Source organism: Petaurus breviceps, unplaced genomic scaffold, assembly GCF_028583685.1.
Source record: "Petaurus breviceps papuanus isolate PSGF00001 unplaced genomic scaffold, PetGlider_PUasm1.0 37, whole genome shotgun sequence".
Lineage (NCBI taxonomy): Eukaryota > Metazoa > Chordata > Mammalia > Diprotodontia > Petauridae > Petaurus > Petaurus breviceps.
Genome location: NW_027186296.1, coordinates 105,613,814 through 105,636,057, shown reverse-complemented (window position 1 = coordinate 105,636,057; position 22,244 = coordinate 105,613,814). Strand labels below are relative to the sequence as shown.

General features: G+C 37.0%; 2 protein-coding genes across 7 annotated transcripts in view; one reads left to right on the top strand and one right to left on the bottom strand.

Moving 5' to 3' along the window:
- ANKRD1 (ankyrin repeat domain 1) overlaps window positions 1–22,244 on the top strand; it is a 392,615-nt gene that overhangs the window by 106,764 nt on the left and 263,607 nt on the right. The gene's annotated exons all lie outside the window — the stretch shown is intronic.
- The window catches only part of PCGF5 (polycomb group ring finger 5), a 146,877-nt gene that overhangs the window by 106,432 nt on the left and 18,201 nt on the right, over window positions 1–22,244 (bottom strand). For all 6 annotated transcript variants that reach the window (XM_069099216.1, XM_069099207.1, XM_069099205.1 and 3 more), the window contains exon 2: window positions 2,420–2,527. The gene's annotated coding sequence lies outside the window, so the exon portion shown is untranslated. The remainder of the gene's footprint in view (window positions 1–2,419; window positions 2,528–22,244) is intronic.

Here is a 22,244-nt window from a genome sequence, read left to right as displayed (position 1 = left end):
CAATCTTTTTTGTTTTCTTCACATTTTACTTCTTGTGATCCTCTCTATCTCTTATTTAGTCATAAATTTGTCCCTTGGTTGTAAAATGAAGAATTCTGACTACATTAAAAAGATTTTGCACAAACAAAACCAATGCAGTCAAAATGAGGAGGAATGTAGGAAACTGGGGTCAATTTTTTATATCAAGATTCTCTGATAAAGGCTCATTTCTCAAACATATAGAAAACTGAGTCAAATTTATGAGAACATGAGTCATTCCCCAAGTGATAAGTGGTCAAACTATATGAACAGGCACTTTTCAGAAGAAATCAAAACTCTCTAAAGGCATGTGGAAAAAATGCTCTAAATCACTATCAATTAGAGAAATGCAAATTAAAACAAGTCTGAGGCACACATCTATCATACTGCCTAACAAGACTAAAAAGAAAAATGACAAATGCTAGAGGGGAGGTGGAAAAATATGGCCACTAATGTACTATTGGTGGAGTTGTGAACTGATCCAACCATTGTGGAGAACAATTTGGAACTATGCCCAAAGGGCTATAAAACTGCATGTTCTTTGACTCAGCAAGACCACTACTAGGTCTGTATCCCAAAGAGATCAAAGAAAAAAGTTCTACATGTACAAAATTCATTATAAGAGTGGTGGACAAAGAACTTTGTGGTGACAACTGAAAATTGAGGAGACACCTATCAACTGGTGAATGGTTGAACAAATTGTGGTAGATCATTGTGATGGAATATTATTGTACTATAAAGAATCATGAGGAAGATGGTTTCAGTAAAGCCTGTGAAGACTTATATAAACTAATACAAAGCGAAGTGAGCAAAACCAGGAGAACATTGTACACAGTAACAGCAGTACTGTACAATGATCAACTAAGAATGACTTAGTTATCTGTATCAATACAATGATCCAAGACAATTCCAAAGGACTTTTTTTCATTTTTTTTTTAAAGCAATTGGGGTTAAGTAACTCGTTCAAGGTTACACGGCCAGGTGTTTCTGGGTAGGTGCTAAGTGTCTGAGCCCGGGATTCTATCCCCAGGTCATCCCGACACTGGAGCCGGTGCTCTTACTCGCTGTGCTACCTGGCCATCCCTCCAAAGGACTTTTGATGAAAAAATGCTATCCTCCTCCACAGACAGAACTGACTACAGATTGAAGCATAATTTTTTCACTTTCTTTTTCTAGCCTTTTTTTTTTTTGCAACATGAACAATCTGGAAATATGTTTTGCATGATTTCATATGTATAATTGATGTAATATTTCTTGCCTTCTCAATAAGTGGGAGAGGAGGGGGAGAATTTGGAACTCAAGATTTTTAAAAACTGGATTTTAAAAATAAATAATAATTTAAAAACAACGATAACAACAAGAAGTAGGGACTGGTTTTTTTGGCCTTTCTCTGTATTCCCAGTGTTTAGCATAGTACCTGGCACACAGTAGGCACTTAATAAATGCTTGCTGATTTGACTTGACTTGAGTAGACACTTAATAGATATATGTTGAACAGAAATGGAGTTCCAAATACTTGGTGGATGTCTCTATGTAAGTGCCTCCCCATTCACTCAAGCTCAATGAAGAATCACAGAATATCAGAGCAAAAAAAGACCTCAAAGATTCCCCCAGTCTAACCCTCTCTTTTTACCCAGGTCTTCTGGGTAACCAGTACTCCATGTTTCTTTTCAGGTTTAATTCCTAACTCAGCATTTCTTCCCCCAACTGACTCCCAACCAAACTTCTAAACCAGTTTATTAGTCTCTTGTAGACCACTGCAGTGTAGATACTCTATAAAATATTCGTTTGATGATACTGCCTTTGCTGAAAATATTTTCCAAGTTACAAGGAAACCAAGAACACCTCTGCATTCCAGTGAAGTGTTTCCTACTTTTTGTCCCAAGGCTCGAAAAGTGACCTCTTATCCTACTAAGGGCTCCAGCCACAACACTTCCCATGAAGGTGTTTGTGTGTGAAGAAAGGAGAAAGGCAGGGCTCTAGAAGTTGGGGAGGGCTAAGGCTTTCAGATTCTGACAAGTTTTCCAATAGTTGTGAGAGGAAGGTCATATAGCACTAACACTGGCTTCTTTAGGGGTAGGGCAAAGTTCTAAATTCAGCAATGCCCTCAGTAACTGCTATAACTCATATATATGGGGTCAACCATAACTCAAGGGCGATACTATAACAGAGCTTCATATCAATGTGTTTCCAGGAGTTGTATTCCCACGGGCTTAGAATAACATAGAACACAATGACAGAAATGAAAACAACTCATTCTAAGATTCCTCCCTTTCTTTCAGGTCACATGTACAGCTACATAGAATTAAGCCATCATATGACAATAACTTAACAGCACAATAGCAGGGAAATTCCCATGGAAGGATTTAACTATCCAACTCAAATTAATAAAGTTTCATACCAGCTCTTGTCCTCTGACTTCTGGTGGTCCTTCTACCACCTTCACAGCATTCTTTTTGGTATCCACTCACTCACAAAGTTCTCTTCTACCAGGAATTTCAATTCATTCCTAACAATGAAAAATGAGGGGAAAATAAAAACAAACAAACAAAATAAAAAGGTTTGTTTAAACTGTATCAGCACCTATATTAAATGCATAATGTATATAGCAGAGAACATATAATTAGTAAAATCAAATAGCTTACCAAAGAAAAAGTCTAAATAAATTAAAATAACAAGGCAAGAATAGGACATGAATCCTGCTTTCAAGGGGTTTACAAATTATTTTTCAATAACATAATAGAAAAAAGTTTACAAACAATTCTTTGTGATTTAAAGTACACATTGCATGTTATCTCATCTGATACAACACCCCTGAGAGGCGGGTATTGTTTTTATCTCCACTTTACAATGATGAAAATGAGGTTAACATTTAGCAAAGAGGCGACATGATGTAAAACTCTGGGCTTCCTGACTCCAAGTCCAGCATTTGATAGATGAGGATGCCTACTTGCCTTCAACAAAAGAAAAAATGTACACAAGTACCTGCGATCTGGGGCAGGGCATTTAACCTCTATAGCTTTCAATTTTTCTCTTCTGTAAAATAAGGTAGTTGTACTACTTCAAAAGGTCCTCCCAATTCCAAATCTATGATTCTCTGACCTTGTGCAGTATTATGGATTCATAATCTTATTGTTATGGGTGCTTTTCTCAATAGTGCAGATCCCAACCTATCCATGCCTTGTTGTCCTAACTGATTCTTCCCATAAATCCACCAGAGGATCTATCCAACACACTGGAACCATTCTCCTAGGTTTAAAAAAAATTTTTTTAAAAAGTAAATGAGTTCAATATGGTCTATCCATCTTTTTGTTACACTTCGATCTTAAACTTTGACTCACCTACCTGATTTTCCAATTACACAAGTCCTTCTCTATCACTCCTTGCACTCCTATTAGTGTTAAATAAATTGATTTTGGCATCAGTTCAAAAGATAGATTTGGAGAATTCACTTAACAGTCTGCTCAAGTTTTCAAAGAATAATAAGAGCCAAAATTTACATAGATTAATATATATTATTTAATCTGATCCTGAGATCCATTCTGATATCTTCCTCCTCTTCTATTCTGGGCCTCATCAACTATATGCAGTGCCTATTCATCTAACTACATAGCATATCATAGCTTGGACATTTGGTATTCATAGTTCCACTTGGTTTTTCCAATGTAGATTATTAAATAAAACTCTTGAGTTTTTGTGGATCCCTTTTTGGAACCCCTTATAGTATTCCAGAGTTTGGTATAATCATCATAATCAGGAATATTTAAGATAGAACTTCACCATCTATACCTAAGGACTCTGCCTAGGAAATTATCCATGACATCAACAAACACCTTGGATGAACAATATTGTATGCCTTGCTTAATAGTGAGAGAGGTAAGTGATTTCTATGGTTGAACCTGTCAAGCAATTTTGGATGACCTTAACACATGTGGAAAGGCACAGGTTGTTGGAGGATAGCATTTAGGTTTCTGTTTTGTTAAATAAATGGTTTTTTTTCTTAGTAAAAAAAAAAAAAGGGCGGGGGGAGGCAAGCCAGGCACTGTGCTAAAGTGTTTTAAAAACATTATTTCATTTGACCCTCACAACAACCATAGGAGGTAGGTACTATTACCATCCCCATTTTAGACTGGAGGAAATTGAGGTGACAGGATTTGTCCAGAGGCTTACTTTGAACTCAGATATTCCTGACTCCAAACCCAGTAGTACTCTCTCCAATGTGCCACCCTGCTGCCTAAAATAATATACACAACGGGTTCTTGCATTATCTACACCTCTCAGCACCTGTGTGAATGTGAAGATGTGTCTGCTATAAGCAATCATCTTCAGAAGCCTGCTTGCTTCCTTCTTCTATTTTCATCAAGGATATATTCAATATGAGTAGAATCCACTTTCAGAAAGATATAAGGGGGCAGCAAGGTGCTCCCTGGAGTCAGGAGGACCTGAGTTCAAATCTGATTTCAGACATTTGACACACTTAATAGCTGTGTGACCTTAGGCAAATCACTTAACCCCAATTGCCTTGCCTTCCCCCCTCAAAAAAAAAGATTTAAGAGAAATTACTTCTGTGAGCCAGTAGTTACTGATGGGCTGTGATTCTTAAAGTCACCTTTTAAGATTAATTCTGTCATTTTTTTCAATTCTTTTAAGAGACATTTAATAATCAGCCCTTGAATAACTTTAAAATACATTTGCCTATATTTACTGGGTAAAGTCTAGTTGCTCCTCCCTGCTTTATTTCCTCAGTTCTTATTGTCATCCCTTTGGATAATGATGTGTTAGAACCCAAATTGGGTCAAAGTACTGCTAGTCACTGCCTACTCCATGGTCACCTCAAGAACCACCTCGCCTTGTGACATGCCCTGCAAGTTGTAACAGCTCTATCAATTCCCTTCATTCCTACCCTCCATGCTTTCCTTTCTCCTCCAGGTTCTCCAATAGTTGTCATTTCCCTTTTTTCCCATCTGTGCTAACTTGAGAGTGTAAGGCAGAACCTCAGAGTTATGTTAATCTGCATTTCTTCATGATAGTTTCATTTTCTTCCTTTGAAAATTGCCCATCCATATTATTTAAGTATTTATCTAGTGGCTCTTATTCTTATAAATTTGAATCAATGCCAAATCATGGATATGAGAACTTTATCAGAGAAACATTAAAAATATTTTGCCCCCCGAGTTAACGGTTTCTGTTCTAATTTTAGCTTTATTGGTTTTGCTTGTACAAAAACATTTTCATTCTATGTAATCAAATTTGTCCATTCTTTTCTTCTATGATCCTGTCTATTAGTCATTAGCTCTTCCCCTTATCTATGGATATGAAAGAGAATTTCTTCGTTGTTTCTCTAATTTGTTTATGATATGGGCCTTCAATATCTATGCCATATATCAATTTATAGCTTATCTTCTAACACGGTGTAAGGTATTCGTCTAAGCCTAATGTTATCTAGCTTCCCCGACATTTTTTGTCAAATAGAGGATCCTTACATCAGTAGCTGAGGTCTTTGAGCTTAAGCAAACAAGCACTATTTATTGTAATGTACTAAGTATTATTCAGTCATTTCCGACTCCATGACACCATTTACGGTTTTGAGGTAGGTGGCCCAGCAGACAGAGCACCAGGACGAGAGTCAGGAAGACCTAAGCTCAAATCTGGCCTCAGACACTTACTAGTCGTGTGACCCTGGGAAAATCACTTTAACCTGCTAGTCTCAGTTTCCTCATCTGTAAAACGTGCTGGAGAAGGAAATGGCAAACTATTCAGGTATCTTTGCCAAGAAAACCCCAAATGGGGACACAAAGAGTTGGGCACGATTGAACAACTGAAGCGAAGCACTGAGCAAAAGACAGTCCCTGCCCTCAAGAACTTTACAATCTAATAGGGTTTACTGAAAACTAAGCTGCCAGATTTGTTATCTTCTATATCTTATGTATCTTAATGTTATATGATCTGTTCCACTGATCCAGCACTCCACACGGTGCCTGACACAGAGTAAACATCTAATAAATGTTTGTTGACTGACTGATGATTGACTAAGCAGCCTCTCTTTCATTACTAGCACTAAATTATTCTGATGATTATTGCTTTATAGTATAGTTTGAGATCTGGAACTGCTAGGTCCCCTTCTTTCCCATTTTTTTCGTTCAACATTTCAGCCACTGAGCTGATGGCCCAGGAAAATCTTGGTTGCTATCCAACACAGGTGGAGAGAGAGAGAGGAGGAACTGAGAGCAAAATGCGAGGAAGTGGCACATAGCCAGCCAGCTGTTTTCACAAGTATTTGTAATGAATGGCTAGAGCCTTTAAATTCTCTCTAGCCATTGCCATGCAGAACTTGTAAAGCTAGAATAATGGGTGGCAGCTATGCTTTTATCTTTTATGATTTATCATTATTCATCAAAATGATCAATTATCAATTATGATTTATCATTAATATTCTTGTCCTTTTGTTCCTTCAGATGAATTGTCATTTTTTTCTAGCTCTACAAAGTAATCTGTTGGTAGTTTGGTTAGTATGACAATGAGTAAGTAAAATAATTTAGGTATTTTATGTACATACAAATAAGTCATATTTGTTATACTGACTTGGTTTATCCATGAACAATTAATATTTCTCCAATTATTTACTTCTGTCTCCTAGTGGCAGAATGTAAGAAATGGCAGGAGCAATGGGACACCCATTATTCAACCCTCCCAAATTTTAGCTAGGAAGTCTGGGTGGCAGTGACCAGAGAATTGAAAGGCTCTAGACATTACAAATATATCTGAAAATAGCTGGCTGGTTATATGCCACTCCCTCACCTTTTGCTATCTTTTCGTTCCTTTTCCTTCTCCCCACCAATGTTGGACAGCAACCAAGATTTTCCTGGATGAGCAGCTCAATGGCTGAAGAAGAAAAGTCACAAAAACACATCTCCTTTCTTCCTTCCTCCTAGGGGACTGTGCACAGGCAACCAATTCCCACTTTTTTCTTAGTCTTTCATCACTCAAAGCTCAGCTGATTAAGGTCAGGTAATTTCTTTCTCACATAAACACCATCCTTTTATAAGTCACTTCCTCCCATTTTCTTCTCCAACTTCAGTGAACTTAGGGAAACAGATCTCTCTCTTTGTGAGTGAAAGAATTACCATAGTCATGGCTGACAACCTTAAGAGTTAGTGTTTGTGAGGCACCTCTAAAAAGGAAAAGGAAAGCCCTTAAGTCCTGAAGTTCAATCCAGCCAAAGAAGAACTAGTACAATCAAGTTTGGATTCAGAACAGTTCTTAACCAGAGTGTGTGAATTTGGTGTTTATTTTTTTTATATTTTGATATTATCTGTATCTTAAAATAATTAGTTTCCTTTGTATTACATGTTTTGTTTTATTCATTTAAAAACATAATTCTGAGCAGGGTCCATATGCTTCCCCGGGTTGCCAAAGGGATCCAGAAAATAAAAGAGGATGAGAGCGCCTGCTCTGGAACCAGAAAAAGTATTTGACTCCATGAAAAAATTCTATTTCCTCAGCACACTCTAACTGCACCAATTTCAAATACCAGAATTTAATATCAGGACTATTTTCTGCTAAATTTCCTTATTTTAACTTTTGTTTAGAGGGGAATCACCTGTTGCTTTTTCATTTTCACTGCAAATACAAAGTATTTCAACTACACTATTGATTTCTGGAGCTGGCCTGGAAACTTAACCACCATTCATAATATTATGTCTGTAGGAAAATAAATTTTCCTAACAGGCAAATTACAAATGAGCTTCTAGAACGCAAACATGTTAACTATCTCCACTATATTCATGAAATGTTATATATCCAAAAAGTCTGCTACCATAGAAAACATTCCAGCAGGTTAGGACTTTGTTTTTTCTCTTCAGTCAGGAAGGAAAACAGATGTTTATGTATTCCCAGCACCTAGGTAGCTAGATAGCACTGTGTTTGAAGAGCTAGCCCTGGACTCAGGAAGAATGGAGTTCAAATTCAGTCTTAGACACTTATTAGCTGTACAATTCAGGGCAAGTCACTTAATTCCCTTCTGCCTCAGTTTCCTCCACTGGCACTTAGTGCAGTACTTGGTACTAGTAGGTGCCTAATAAATACTTGTTCCCTTCTATTCCCCTTGTTCCTCTTTCCCACTTCCTTCCCAAATCCCTTTATGATTCTGAAGTTATCTGGCATAAATGTATTATGCATAATTTTATTCTAGTTCAGCCAATGCAATAACGAATTCCTTCCAGAACATCTTTAATACTGTCATCTATTACACTGTTTTTAGGGATCATCTCTGGAGATAAAATTCAGGCACTCAAATTTTTTATGGAAGATTTATGGAAAAACAAAGAACAAAAGCTATACATGGTAAGGAACAGACAGGCTGTCCTCAATACAAAGTAGGGAGAAATACCCACAACGATGAAATAACAAATCTACTAAAAGACCATCAAGTTCAGGTAGAAAATCAGTAATGTGCTATGCTAAACATGTTATTCATCACTTGAATTTTTTAACTTTTCAAAACCAAATCTTCAAAAATATGTTTTCCCAAAATTTCTCATTTCCTCTTCCAGGTTTCCCTCCCTTTCCCTCTCCTCTACTTTGTATTAGCTCCAGGACTCTTAATAAAAATGTAAATCTTTATTTGGCATTAAATCATTCTGTTATCACTATGAAATCAACTATAATGTACATTTAAATACTGATTCAACTACACTATAACTTATTTCTAAAATGTCACTTTACCACATATTTAACTTACTAAAACTTTATTAGTTTTAGCCTTGAATTTTCTTTATTAAATGTGAACTCTTGATTACAACTGTCCCTTCTAGCTACCCACACTTCCTCCTACTTTTCCCACAACCACTGAGCTAAAAGAACTCAAATTTCAAAAACCGTAATTAAAAAGAATCAGGAAGATAAGGAGAACCAGTATAGGATAGCTTTTATATGTGATATCAGCTCATTTGAATACTGCGAAGTATCAGCCATCCTGAACCTTTTCAAGAAATGTGCTTTTCTAGATAAAGGTTTAACCCATTAAGACATGATATCATACTTTGCAAAATGGCAAGGGCATATAAAATATGTCTATAAAAATTTCCATCCAAAATGGTTAACATAAAATAAGCTTTGAAATTTAAAGGGTTAAGCTTTTTTTTAGCAAGAAAAGTTAATTCCATGAAACACTTGATTCCTGTCAGATAAATGTGGCACTAATTTATAGACTACTATGAAAAATAAACCCAAATGAACAACTTCAACTTCTCATTATTTTCAGTGGTACCGCCAGCCTTTCAAGAAGTTGAAAGTTATTTTTGGCATCAATTAATAGATTTTGAGTCAGAAGTTTGGTAGAAGGTGAGCTCTTGTAAACAGGGACCATTTCATTCATTGTCCTTGTGTCTCCAATGATGAGAATAGTACTGGGTCCCTTGGGGATGATATACATGGATTCAGAGTCAAGGACTCCTTGTACAGCTACTTCCTCCTGGCATGTGCTTAGGCAAGTCCTGTCCCCTCTCTCGTCCTGTTTCCCCAGAGATCTTGACTAGACGATCCCCAAAGCCCTCTTTCAGCTCTAAGTCCTAAGAATCATGAGCCCACTTTCAATCTTTACTTCAAACATCCTAAAAGTCTTTAAATAGGATGTGTAGTTTTATATCCTGTTTCTTTGCATTAATTTATAACCATTTTTCTAGTTATTTCATAAGAAGGTAAGATCTGGAATCCAACCACCCCTGGGTTTCATTCCTTCCTCTAAGGCTTACCAGCTGTGTGAATGTGGGCAAGTCACAACCTCTCTGAGCCTCAATTCCTTCATCTATAAAACAGGGCTTTTAATATATAGGTAGGACTACACTGTAGATGCACCTGCAGCTATATCTATATAACACACACACACACACACACACACACACACACACACACTATTTAGACTGGGACCTGTAATTTCATTGGTCTAAGGAAATACTTCTTAATGAGAAATCACCCTCTACCAAAGCAGACCACCCCATCTACAATGGGAGAGTCTTACAGTGCTGTTTGGGGGAATAGGAAATGTAGGTGATATGTTCACAGTTACACAGAGTCAGTATGGGGCAGAAGTGAAAGCTGAACCCTGGTCAACCTTACTCCAAGTCTCAGTCCACTACATAATCACTAAAACCCTACCACAGACCTCATCATGGTACAGGGATGACTTAGTTTCCTGAGGACAATACCAGTAGAACAGAAGCTCGGGTAATTCTTACTAAGCTGGAAACGTTTTGAATAAAGGCCTAGAAATGGATGTCTGTTTGGTTTCTGAGGACCAGTTTAGTTCATTTTTGGAGAGGATCATCACTAGTTTGGATATACAGGGATAAAAACTTGGCCATATTAAATATCCAAGACCATATACTTAGTCACAGAAGGGCTGTGTTCTGTGGCAGTGATAGGATTACCCATAACCATGAAATTGGAAAGCCTTGAGTATTAATATAAGTATATGAGGTTGATTTGTCTCTCCAACTAAATTTTAAATTTCTCATTGGCAAGGAATCTATCTTCCACTCCCCACTAATTACTTATATTAGTGCTTTGCATGGAGTAGCTATTTAATAAAAAATTAATAAAGTACTCCATGTCTAGCTTCCTCTTCCATTTCTTTGCATTTCTTCATAATAGTTTTCTAGTTATTTAATGTAAGGTTACTTCATAGGAAGGTAATATATCTTATATAAAACCAAATCTGTGTTCAATTCCTGGTTTTAAGGCATACCAAGCTAAATTACTGTGTTATTATACAATGGAGAAAACACTAGCCCAGGAACCGCGAGACCGGGGATATGGTTCTTCTGTGGGACAACACTACTTACTTCTCTGGACTTATTCTCTTATCTGTAAAAAATGGAGGTCATAAGATCACAGGATTCAGAGCTGAAAGGGGCCTGAGAAACCAATTTCCAACCCTCTCATTTTACAGAAAAGGAAACTAAGTCTTGGAGAGCAGTGACTTACCCAAAGATCATATAGTTAGTAATTAGGAGGATAGATGATGGTTCTAACATTCTAAAGGAATGAACAAAATCAGCTATGCTATCAAAACCAAACCAATACTGATCTATGAAGTTATTTCTTTTTTTTTAAAGCAATTGGGGTTAAGTAACTTGCTCAAGGTTACACAGCCAGTATCTGAGGCTGGAACCGATCCCAGGTCTCCTGATGCTGGGGCCGGCACTCTTACTCACTGTGCCACCTGGCTGCCCCTGAAGTTATTTCTTTATACCTAAGTGAACCGTTAGGATCAGTAATATGGCCAAATTTTGTCCTATACTAAATTTCTGATTTTTTTTTTTATGACAGACCCCAGTGGACAAGAAATCATCACTTTAGCTGCTGCAAATCTCTAGATGATGTAACTGCATATAGAAAGTGACCAAGACTGGGGGAAGGGGCAAAATTTAGCATATATACGTAAGTATTTTAAATTAAGGCACTGCTGATGAGTTTTTTCATTTTTAAAATTGGAAAAGGGGGTATTATCAAGTGAAATTCAAAGCTAAAAACATACATGACAGAAACAGCTCTTAAGTATAGTGCATAGGGAACCAGAATAACGAAAGGAGCACTGGACCTGATGTTGTCCTGCAGTCATAGGTACAACCACACCATGAACAAAATATGTGAAACTGGCAATGCCCTTAACTTCTCTATCCCAGATAATAAAAGGTGCAGGGCTGGTCTGGACAATCTCTAGTTCTAGCGCTTTATGATGAACTGTGTCTGTACAAAGGCAGCAGTAGCTACTTTGCCAAGGAGGAGAAAGAGAACCACACATTTCAAAGGCGATATGAACTAGAGCAGATACCAATCACATAAGGAAAACAATAAACCAAAAGGATTTCTCCACCTCAGATCTTGAGGTTCATGTAAAGCAAGAGAGTTTTCATGTCTTAATCCCTCTAAAAGGCTAAATGTATGACAAGAGGGAGAGCCATACAAGGGGAGTTCCACTAATTAAACAGATTCAGGGATAGATGAACTCTACAAGATGGACCTGCCTAACTACCATGACATTATTATCACTATATAAGTTTGAGTGGGAAGGAGGGATGGAAGGCTGCAGTTACACAATTCCTTTAGAAAAAAAAAAAAACTTCTCTCCTGAAAATGCTTTTTTGGAAGTGACTGCTCATTACTGTTCTCTATTTTGGAATCAAGGTACTTAGGTGGTGCAGTGGATAGAACACTGTGCCTGGGGCCACAAAAACCTGAGTTCAAATCCAGCCTTAGATACTTACTAGCTGTGTGACCTTGGACAAGTCACTTAATCCATTTGTCTCAATCCACTAGAAAAGAAAATGGCAAACCACTTTGGTATCTTTGCCAAGAAAACCACATGGACAGTACTGGAGTTCTAGGGTACACAGGTTCATAAAGTCAGACATTACTGAATGAGAACAACACACCCATATAAATATTTACTGAAAATCTTTAGCAATGACGATAAAACATCTGTCTCAAACCCAAATTTTATGTTATGTCTTAAATGTACCATATAATTTTACTATTTTCACAAAGATTTGTTTGTTTACATATTGTTCTGAACAAAGGAGGAAAGGGCTGCATCATGTAGCACAGAGGGCTAAAAACAGCTAGATGGAGGCTGCCTAGTTTGAAATACTGAACTAATTAATGCACAAAACCCCAGAATCTCCAGTACATGGGTCAGAGACCATGTTTTCAAAGTGGAATGAAAGGGAAAAAAAACCACAAGATTTTTTTCTCTGTAAATGTGTAAACGTAAATAGCTCAGAGTTAACTTGCTTCAAGTATATGCCATATTCCCCCCTCATTTTTTTTTCATTATTTTTCTTTCTTAAATAAAAACCCAGCTAATTCTTACCTTAGAGCTCTGGGAAGTTGATGGTCTCACTACATAGAGACAGCTGACTCAGGATAAAACTCACATCAATAATAAGTCTTTTTGTGTCTGTTAAAAAATAATTGATTTTCTTCTTTGTGGTGTCACCTGGTGCTCCCCACTACCAGCACCTACCAATTCTTTTATCAAATAAAGTGTTCATACTGTAGAAGTGTGAGGCTTCTGTGTAATCTACCAGTCTTTGGCCTCTCTCATTCCTTTTTCCTAAACCATGCATAATTTCACCCAAAACCATCTTTCCCAACTTTGAACTGAAGGCACTAATATCAGAGTGTACGCTGATTTGATTTTCAGAATCTATTTCAAGCTCCTTATAGAATTTCTCTAATTTTCTTTCTCAGCAACTAATGTTGGTACATAAGCTGCCATTATTTTCAGAGTAGTGTTTTTGAAAATATTTAGCATTTAGCACCTGGACACAACTGAAAAAAGACTTAATAACAGAGCATTAATAATGTAGTATGTGGTGCACAAGGATCTCATGAAATAATGCTTCTTGTTGCCTTTGGACAAAAAGATAAAACTCACTCTGCCAACTCATTCCTCTGCCTTTCCAATGAGTACCTGTGACTCATCCTTTCATTTAGTTGCAACTTCCTTCTTTCTTCTGATTTCATTTATAGAATGTCAAAAATCAATAGGATTCAGTTCCTATAGCAATATGTCCACTGATTGGTCATTAGACAAGGATCTCACACTTAGAATACCGGAAATCAAATTAAAGTTTATTAACTGTCTAAAAATAATGTGATTCTTAGCACACTTTGCCATTTTCCCCACCATTCTGTCAATGTCAATGTTGAAGTAAAAGGAAGTTGTATAAGTCTGAGGGCCATTTTGTATTTGTGTTTGATTAGTTGTCCTAGACCAAAAAAAAAAAATCATCCCTAGTTGGCTGGCTTACTGGTGATATGTGACCTGGAGCAAAGCACATAACACCTCTGGGTCTCACTGATAAAATGAGAAGTTTGGTCTAGACTCTAGATGATCTTTTCAAACCTAATCAATTATCTGATGATATACTTCACAGTTTACAACCTACTTTCTCATACAGCATTTCATCTGATCCTCACAATGATCTTGTGTAATAATAGTACAAATATTCTCACCCCATTTTACAGATCAAGAAAATAAGACTCAAAGAAGCCAAGTGTCTTGCCCAAGTTTGCATAGTTGGCAAACTGAAATAACAAAGACTGAAGCCCCATGGGAGATCCTTTCTAGATAACAGGTAACCAGGTTCCAAACAAGTAAATAAATGTGTTTTAGGGGCGGCTATGTGGCACAGTGAATAGAGCACGGGCCCTGGAGTCAGGAGGACCTGAGTTCAAATCCATCCTCAGACACTTGACACACTTACTAGCCATGTGACTTTGGGCAAGTCACTTAACCCCAATTGCCCTCCCCCCCAAAAAAAGCAAAAAAAAAAGTGTTTTAACATTTTTATCAATGACTTGGATAAAAGCATGCACTGATGTGCTCATCAAATTTGCTTATGACACAAAGTTAAGCACTAGGGATGACAGGATTTTGATAGGCAAAAAAGCACTGGAATAACACTAATAAGATGAAATTAAATATGGATAAATGTAAAGTCTTGCACTTGGATACAAAAAAATCAATTCCACATATACAATACATATAAGCTGAGGGAGATGAGGTTAAATAGTAATTTTTCTGAAAGGGATCTATGAGAGGGGAAAGGAAGTATATCATCAGATAATTGATTAGGTTTGAAAAGATCATCTAGAGTCTAGACCAATGAGACCCAGAGGGGTTATGTGCTTTGCTTCAGGTCACATATCACCAGTAAGCCAGTCAAGTAGGGATGATTTTTTTTTTTGGTCTAGGACAACTAATCAAACACAAATACAAAATGGCCCTCAGACTTATACAACTTCCTTTTACTTCAATTCCAATGGACTGCAAGTTCAATATGGGTAAGGAGTGTGACGCGGTAACCAAAAGAGTTAATGTCACCTTGTATAAGTCTGAGGGCCACTTTGTATTTATATTTGTCTGATGAATTGTCTTAGACCAAAAAAATTTTTTAAATCATCCCTAGTTGGCTGGCCTACTGGCAACGTGTGATCTCAAATCAAGTCAACAAGAATTCATTAAGCACTTACTATGTGCCAGGCACTCACTATTGGAATGCTATTTACAGGAATAGGAAGTCATGATCCTCCCATACTCTGTCCTGGTCAGACCCCCTCTGGAGTATTATGTTTAGTTCTGGTGCCACAGTTAAGGACACTGACACTGATAAAGGACACTGATTAGGTAGAGAACTGGTGAAGGGCCCTGAGTTGTTAACATGAATGGCTGAAGAAACTGAACATGTTTAATCTGAAGGAAAAAATTATTCTGGTGGGGATGGGGGTGAGGGAAAGGGGTGGCAGTGGGGATGATATATGGGTCCAAGTATTTGAAAGGCTATCATGTGGAAGAGAGATTAACTTTGTGCTATTTGGTCCCAGAAAATGAAAAGAGGCCAAATTCATGCTGGTTGTCTGGAAAAGTCTTCCTAACAATTAGAGAGGCCCAGAAGTGGAATGGGCTGCTTTGAGAGGTGGGAGATTCTGAATACAATCGACTTCTTCAAGCACAGGTTTGATGAGCATCTGTTGCGGATGTTTACAGTGAAGAGTCTTTTGTGCAGAGTTGGACTAAATGGCTGCAAAGGGCCCTTCCAATTCTCAGTCTATGATTTTGTGAAATCAACAAATATGTATTGGCCACTATACTATACGTCATATTTTGGTAACCTAGGGAGAGAAAGGAGGCCCAAAACAACAAAACTTTTTCAACATCCAATTAACTCTGAATAACAGGTTCAGTGAACAATTAAAACGGCATCAGCAATTTAGTGTTTTGTTTTCATGGAATTTTCCAAATGATTACTAGATCATTTATTATCAGGGTTTAAGTCAGGCAAGAACACAGACCTACTCATTTTTTTCAGGCCATTTAGGAGAATGCATCCTTACATATAATGGCAATATTCAACTTAGCAAGAAGTCATGTTCTAAAAGTTCATTTTAAGTCAGCTATTTGGAACTCTGAATAATTTCCCCATAAAAATAGTTATATATGGTGATTAGTCTCTTAGGTCAGTCACAACATTAACATTATGGATAGCTGAAATGCCATATGTTTGTAATAAAAGTACAAGAAAACAATAAAGATCCTAGTAATTAAATAAACCTGAATAAACTTGAAAAACCATTAAGATCATCTAGCCCAACTCACTCATTTTTAAAATGAGCAAAAGGAGATTATATGGCTTGCCCACAGCCACAAAGGTAGGAAACACCAGAGCGCCAGTCTTCTCCTCCACAGAATCCCAGAGCTGGAAGGCACTTAAGAAGCCACCTAGTCCAACCCATGACTTCAGTAAGAATTCCTTCCACAACACGGTCATTCAGCCTGTGCATGAAGACCTACACTGAGCAGAAAACCCACTAAGCCAATCTATTTCATTTTTGAACACTGGGAAGGATAAGAAAATCAACAGAGCTCTCAAGCCTCCATAATCACAAAAGGTTCAGATACCAAGCCTCTGAAGACACCAAGACTCAGCAACAGACCAAAGTCTTGGCTACCATGTCCATGAGAGAACACTGCTATCACTCCCTCCTTGTGCTCTCAGTCTTGTCCATCTCAGCTCTAATGTTCCTGGGTCCCTGTTCTGCTTTGCCTACACCTATCACTGTGTGCTCTCTAGATCCCCGTTCTATCATTAATAATTATCACTTTGTATTAGACAGCTTTCTCTTGTACTCTTTTAATCTTCTTGCCCCTATAAGAACCTGGCTGCCCCTGGAAGTGACTGTATCACTAGCCATGATCCCATGTTGGATGCCCTTTCTCTTATGCAACCTAAAACCCCAAATTCACTGTTTCTTCCACTAAACCATACCACCTCTTTGCCTATCCTCTGTTCATGTACATGGCTAAGCAATTCCAATTCAGGATACTGCACATCCTTCCATGAATACAATTATAGCTACTGTATAATCTTCTACAATACTTTCACTGGAGAGAGAAGAAGCAGCATGGCACAAAGGAAAAGAATATGAAATTTGGTAGAGTCAGGACACCTACTTTCTTTTCAAATTTTATTTTATTTTCATGAAGAGCTATATTCTCTTGCTCTCATCCCCCCTCCCACATTTCATTAAAAAAAATAACCAGGGTGGCTTGGTGGCACAGTGAATAGAGCACTGGCCCTGGAGTCAGGAGGACCTGAGTTCAAATACACCCTCAGACACTTACAAAACTAGCCTAGTGACCTTGGGCAAGTCACTTAACACCAATTGCCCTACCTTCCCCCTTCAAAAAGCAAAAACAAAACCCAAACAAACCACCAAAAACCCCTATTGTAAGCATGTATAGTCAGTGGCCATTTATCAAATGGGGAAATGGCATTTGTTATTTGAATCAGTTCCCTATAATCTTAGGAAAGAGACTTTTATCAGATAAACTTACTACAAAGATCTTATTTCCCATTTATTTACTTCTCTTTTAATTTTACTTTCTTTTTTTTTTTAATTTTTTTCAAAGCAATCGGGGTTAAGTAACTTGTTCAAGGTTACACGGCCAGTTTTTATTTCTGGGTGTGGTGCTAAGTATCTGAGCCCGAATTTGATCCAGGTCATCCTGACACTGGAGCCGGTACTCTTACTTGCTGAGCCACCTGGCCGCCCCTAAGCAATTGGGGTTAAGTAACTTGCTCAAGGTTACATGGCCAAGTGTTTCTGGGGGGGTGCTATGTGTCTGAGCCCGGATCCGATCTGATCCCCAGGTCATCCCGACACTGGAGCCTGTGCTCTTACTCGCTGTGCTACCTGGCCGCCCCCTAATTTTACTTTCAATGGCTTTGTTTGTGCAAATACTTTTTCATTTTATGTAATCAAAATTGTCCATTTTACTTTCTGTGATCACTCTTCCCCCATCCATAGATCTGAAAGGTTATTTCCTCCTTGCTCCTCTAATTTGTTTACAATGTCACCATTTATGTCTAAGTCATGTGCTCATTTGGCACTTATCTTGGTGCATGGTGTGAGGACTTCGTCTAGGCTTACTTTCTGTCAAACTGCTTTTTAGTTTTCCCAAGTCAAAAAAATGAGTCCTTGCCCAAATAGCAGGGATCATTGTGGTTTATCAAATACTAGGCTACCGTGCTCATTTGCTTGTATATACTAAGTACCTGATCTGTTCCATTGATCAACTTTTCTTTTCTTTTTTTTTTTTTGGTGAGCATAATACAATTTTTTTTAATCCCCAGAATACCTGATCAGGTTTATTAGCAATGCAGCCCACCCCTCAGTGGCCTTGGTCCCAGTCCTTGCTGGGCCCCCAGACTGAGATTTGGGTCATTTGGCGGCTTGGACTGAAAGGCCCTCTCAACCATCCGGCCTGCCTCCTACTCAGCAAGTTCCTCCCATAACTGGTCCGAAAGCCTTGCCTCTTCCTCCTCCTTTCTCAGTGACTCCTGTTCTTCCTGGTCTTGGAGATGGCCCTCTGCAGCCTGTGCCTCCGGCTCTACTTTACAGCTCTTTTCAATCCCACCTCTTCTGCTCTTTCTCTACATGTCTCTTGTGTCCGCTGCTTGCTGTCCTTCAAGGCTTCCTCTTGTGCGTACACCAATTTAGTTCAATCTTTTCTTGGTGCTGATGAAGGCAGGACCTATTTTTTTCTGTGTATAGTGCCATAAACTTGGTAGGCATATAATAAATGTTTGTTGAGTGTAAAAGAAAAAGAAAAACAAAAACAAAAAAAAAACCCCAGAGTAGAGGTGTTATACAAGGAAGAGGCCAAGTAGATGTAGGGGAGGGAGAGAGAGAACGGCTCAAGATCGCCTGATTAAACAGGTTCTTAAAGAGAGACATCACAGAGCACCTCTCTATTTCTTAATCAGTGCCAAACTGTTTTGATGCTTACTGCTCTGTAGTATACTTTCAGATCTGGTACCAGTAGTCCCTTCCTCCTCACATCTTTTCAGTAATTTCTTTGAAATTCTTGACCTTTATTCCCCTCAAGATAAATTCTTTTTTTCTTCTAGCTCTATAAAATAATACTTTCATAATTAAATAATAATGGACCTTTACATAGTGCTTTCTATGTGCCAGGCTCTGCTCTAAGCACTTTAGAATTATTAATCTCATTTAATGCTCACAATGGTCCTGAGAGGTAGGTGCTATGATTATTTTTATTTTTAATGAGGAAACTGAGGCAAACAGGCTAAATAACCTGCCCAGGGTTACACAGGTAACTGTGAGGCTAGATGTGTACTCGGTCTTCTTGGCTCCAATATCTACTGCACCACCTAGCTGCTATAATTAGCATGGCACTGAATAAGTAAATCAATTTATAATGTATTGTCATTTTTATTATATTGGCTTGGCCTATCCAAGAGCAATTAGTATTTTTCCAATTATTTAGATGTCTTTGTGTAAATAATATTTTAGAACTGCATTCAAACAGTTCCTGTGCGTGCCTTGGAATACTATTACCCCACTCTCATAGAAGTATGGACAAGTCATTATCATTGCTGAGCCTCAATTTCCTCATATATAAAATAAGCAATAATTCTTATAGTTGTGCTAGTATTTTCAAATCACAGGGTTGTGAAAACCTTAGTGTATTAATCTTTAAATTGGAAAAAAAATTTTCTTCAACTATATATAACTCAAGGGTAGTCACTGTGCTTTCCAAACCTTAAAGCATATATGAAATGTGATTTACTATTATAAAGGTCTTTGGTTAAACTACTGTTATAGGGGGCCAAATTAGCTGTCACTTCTGGAAACCAAAGACAAGAGTTGGAGCTATTATATACAGTCTCATCTGCTCTTCACAACAACCTTATAAAATAGGTACAGAGCTATTATAACCTTTAGTTAGTTAAGAAATTATCTGACCCAGACTCAGACTGTTTAAGTGACCACACCAAAGTTACAAGACTCATAAGTGGAAGGGAAAGAACTAGATCATGTATTTTCCAATTCCAAAGATGACGCATCTATTACGTACCTAAGGTTTTTAATAAAATTGCCATTTATAGCCATATTTAGGTTATAGTGAAAACAGGTAATTTTAAAAAGTAAAGAATGGAGTTAAATTACTGAATTAACTTTGCTAAAAAAGCAAAACTGATAATGAATATAAGAATTTCTTAGATAAGCCAAAGCATTGATAATTTGCTGACAATACCAAAGTAAAAATGAAGGAAAAATATATTTTGAGAAATTAATAAATAACAAAACACTGGAAGATTTTTTAAACAGAAAAGTTAGGATATTAGAATAATGTCCATTTTAGAAATTTTAAGAGAAGTATGTACTAAATTTACCAAAATCTACTACCATCCCCAGTCTCTGAATATTTATACAGACTTGTAAAACTATAGCAATTTAAATACTCATTTATTCATTTAATGAAAAGTTGTTGTATTTTTCTTTGACTCTACAGCTAAAAGTTCATTCATTTAATTTTGGCCACTTCAGCATTTTAAAAAACTAAGGAAAAGAGAAACTGATTTAGTAAGATGAAAGGCACATAGTATTTGCCATAAGATCAATGGAAATAAATCAGTTATATAGAATGATGACCTAACTCTATTTACAGAGTCATTGATCCACTTTTCTCACCATGATGATAGGTCATATGTTGAAAATTTCTAGATATTCTGGTCCCTCCAACTTTTTATTTGTAAGAAAAAGGATTGTTAAATCTATGAGAAATTAATCACCATGATTATTTTTCTGTGTAGGAAAATTCCATTTTATATATGTGCTCTGTGGGAACTCTGTCCATGGAGGCAGACTGTAAATTATATAACCTATATTTATCAATATAATTTATAAAACAATTAATACTTTGTATCATTTTATTACATTCTAACACTTACAAACTTTGTAAAATTATTTTTAGTAAATTGTATGGAGAAGATATTTTTAAACTACATAGTTACACAATCCAGTCATATTTATTTATTTGCTTTTTTTGGAGGGCAATTGGGGTTGTGACTTGCCCAATGTCACATGGCTACTTTTTGTGTTAAGTGTCTGAAGCCAGATCTGAACCACGGTCCTCCTGACTCCAGGTCCGGTGCTCTATTCACTGCACCACCTAGCTCCCCCCATGTTTTTTTTTTAAGTACAACTTTAAAAAGTTCAGACATTCCTGCTTTTTGTAAGGCAAACAGTATTTTTAGCATAATGCTATTTGCTACTCCACTGAAACATATACTTGCACATGTTACTACACCATTTTAAAATGTAAAATTCATTAGTTTTTTCATTCAAATTTTCGGAAAAAACCAAGTATCATTAATATTAACATATCTAAATGATGCTTCAGTTTTCCTCAATGATGGTATATTAACATGTACTTTATATTTCTAATAGTACTCCATTAAGAGTTTGTTGACAAGGAAAATGGTATGTTATGAAATTAATATACAAAAGTTTATTTTAATTATCAGTTAGTAGCAGTATTAGACTAATTATACTGGTAAATAAGCCTTTATCCACCACAGTGGGCAAAGGTTTCTGCCACAGGACTTAATAGCAGGGCAGGAACTAACCCAAGTTGGCCCAGTTCATTTCTTGGTTTCATATGTTATCTTCTATTTGCTGAAGATACCCATCTGACAGTGAGCAGGTAAACTGTGCAGAACTTTTTTACAGGGTTTATTATTTTCAGCAATTTGTCCTTTTCCTAAAGTTGGAGTCTTAATAAGTACCTAAATAAGCTACTTGGCTCCCATTAATGATGAACAAAAGCCCCTCTAGAATCTTGGTACTTCCAAACATTAATAATGTACAATTCTTTTCAAAGAGGTGTTATCAGGAAGGTCTTTCAATAGAGGAGAAGGATAAACAGTTTTACTTCATGTATCAAAAAGCATTCAAAGAGATTTAGATTTTGCATGAACATTAGCAGTCATTTAGACCAAACCCTTTTATTTTACAAATCAGGACACAGGGCCAAAGAGGTTAAATGAGATGCCCAAAATTACCCAGGAAAAGTTACTAAATTGTTCTTATCCTTTGACTCAATGGGCCCACTACTGGGGATTTACCATAAAGAAGTCAGTCAGGAAGAAAGGCCCCAAATACACCAAAATATTCATAGCAGCATGTTTTTGTGGAAAGAAAAATTAATGCACATCAACCAAGGAATAGATATATTGTTGAGAATGAATGCAACAGAATATTACTGTACTGTTTAAAAAATGAATATAAAAAATTAAAAGAGAATGGATTCAAATTCAAACATTTGCAGGAACTGATGCAGAATGAAGAAA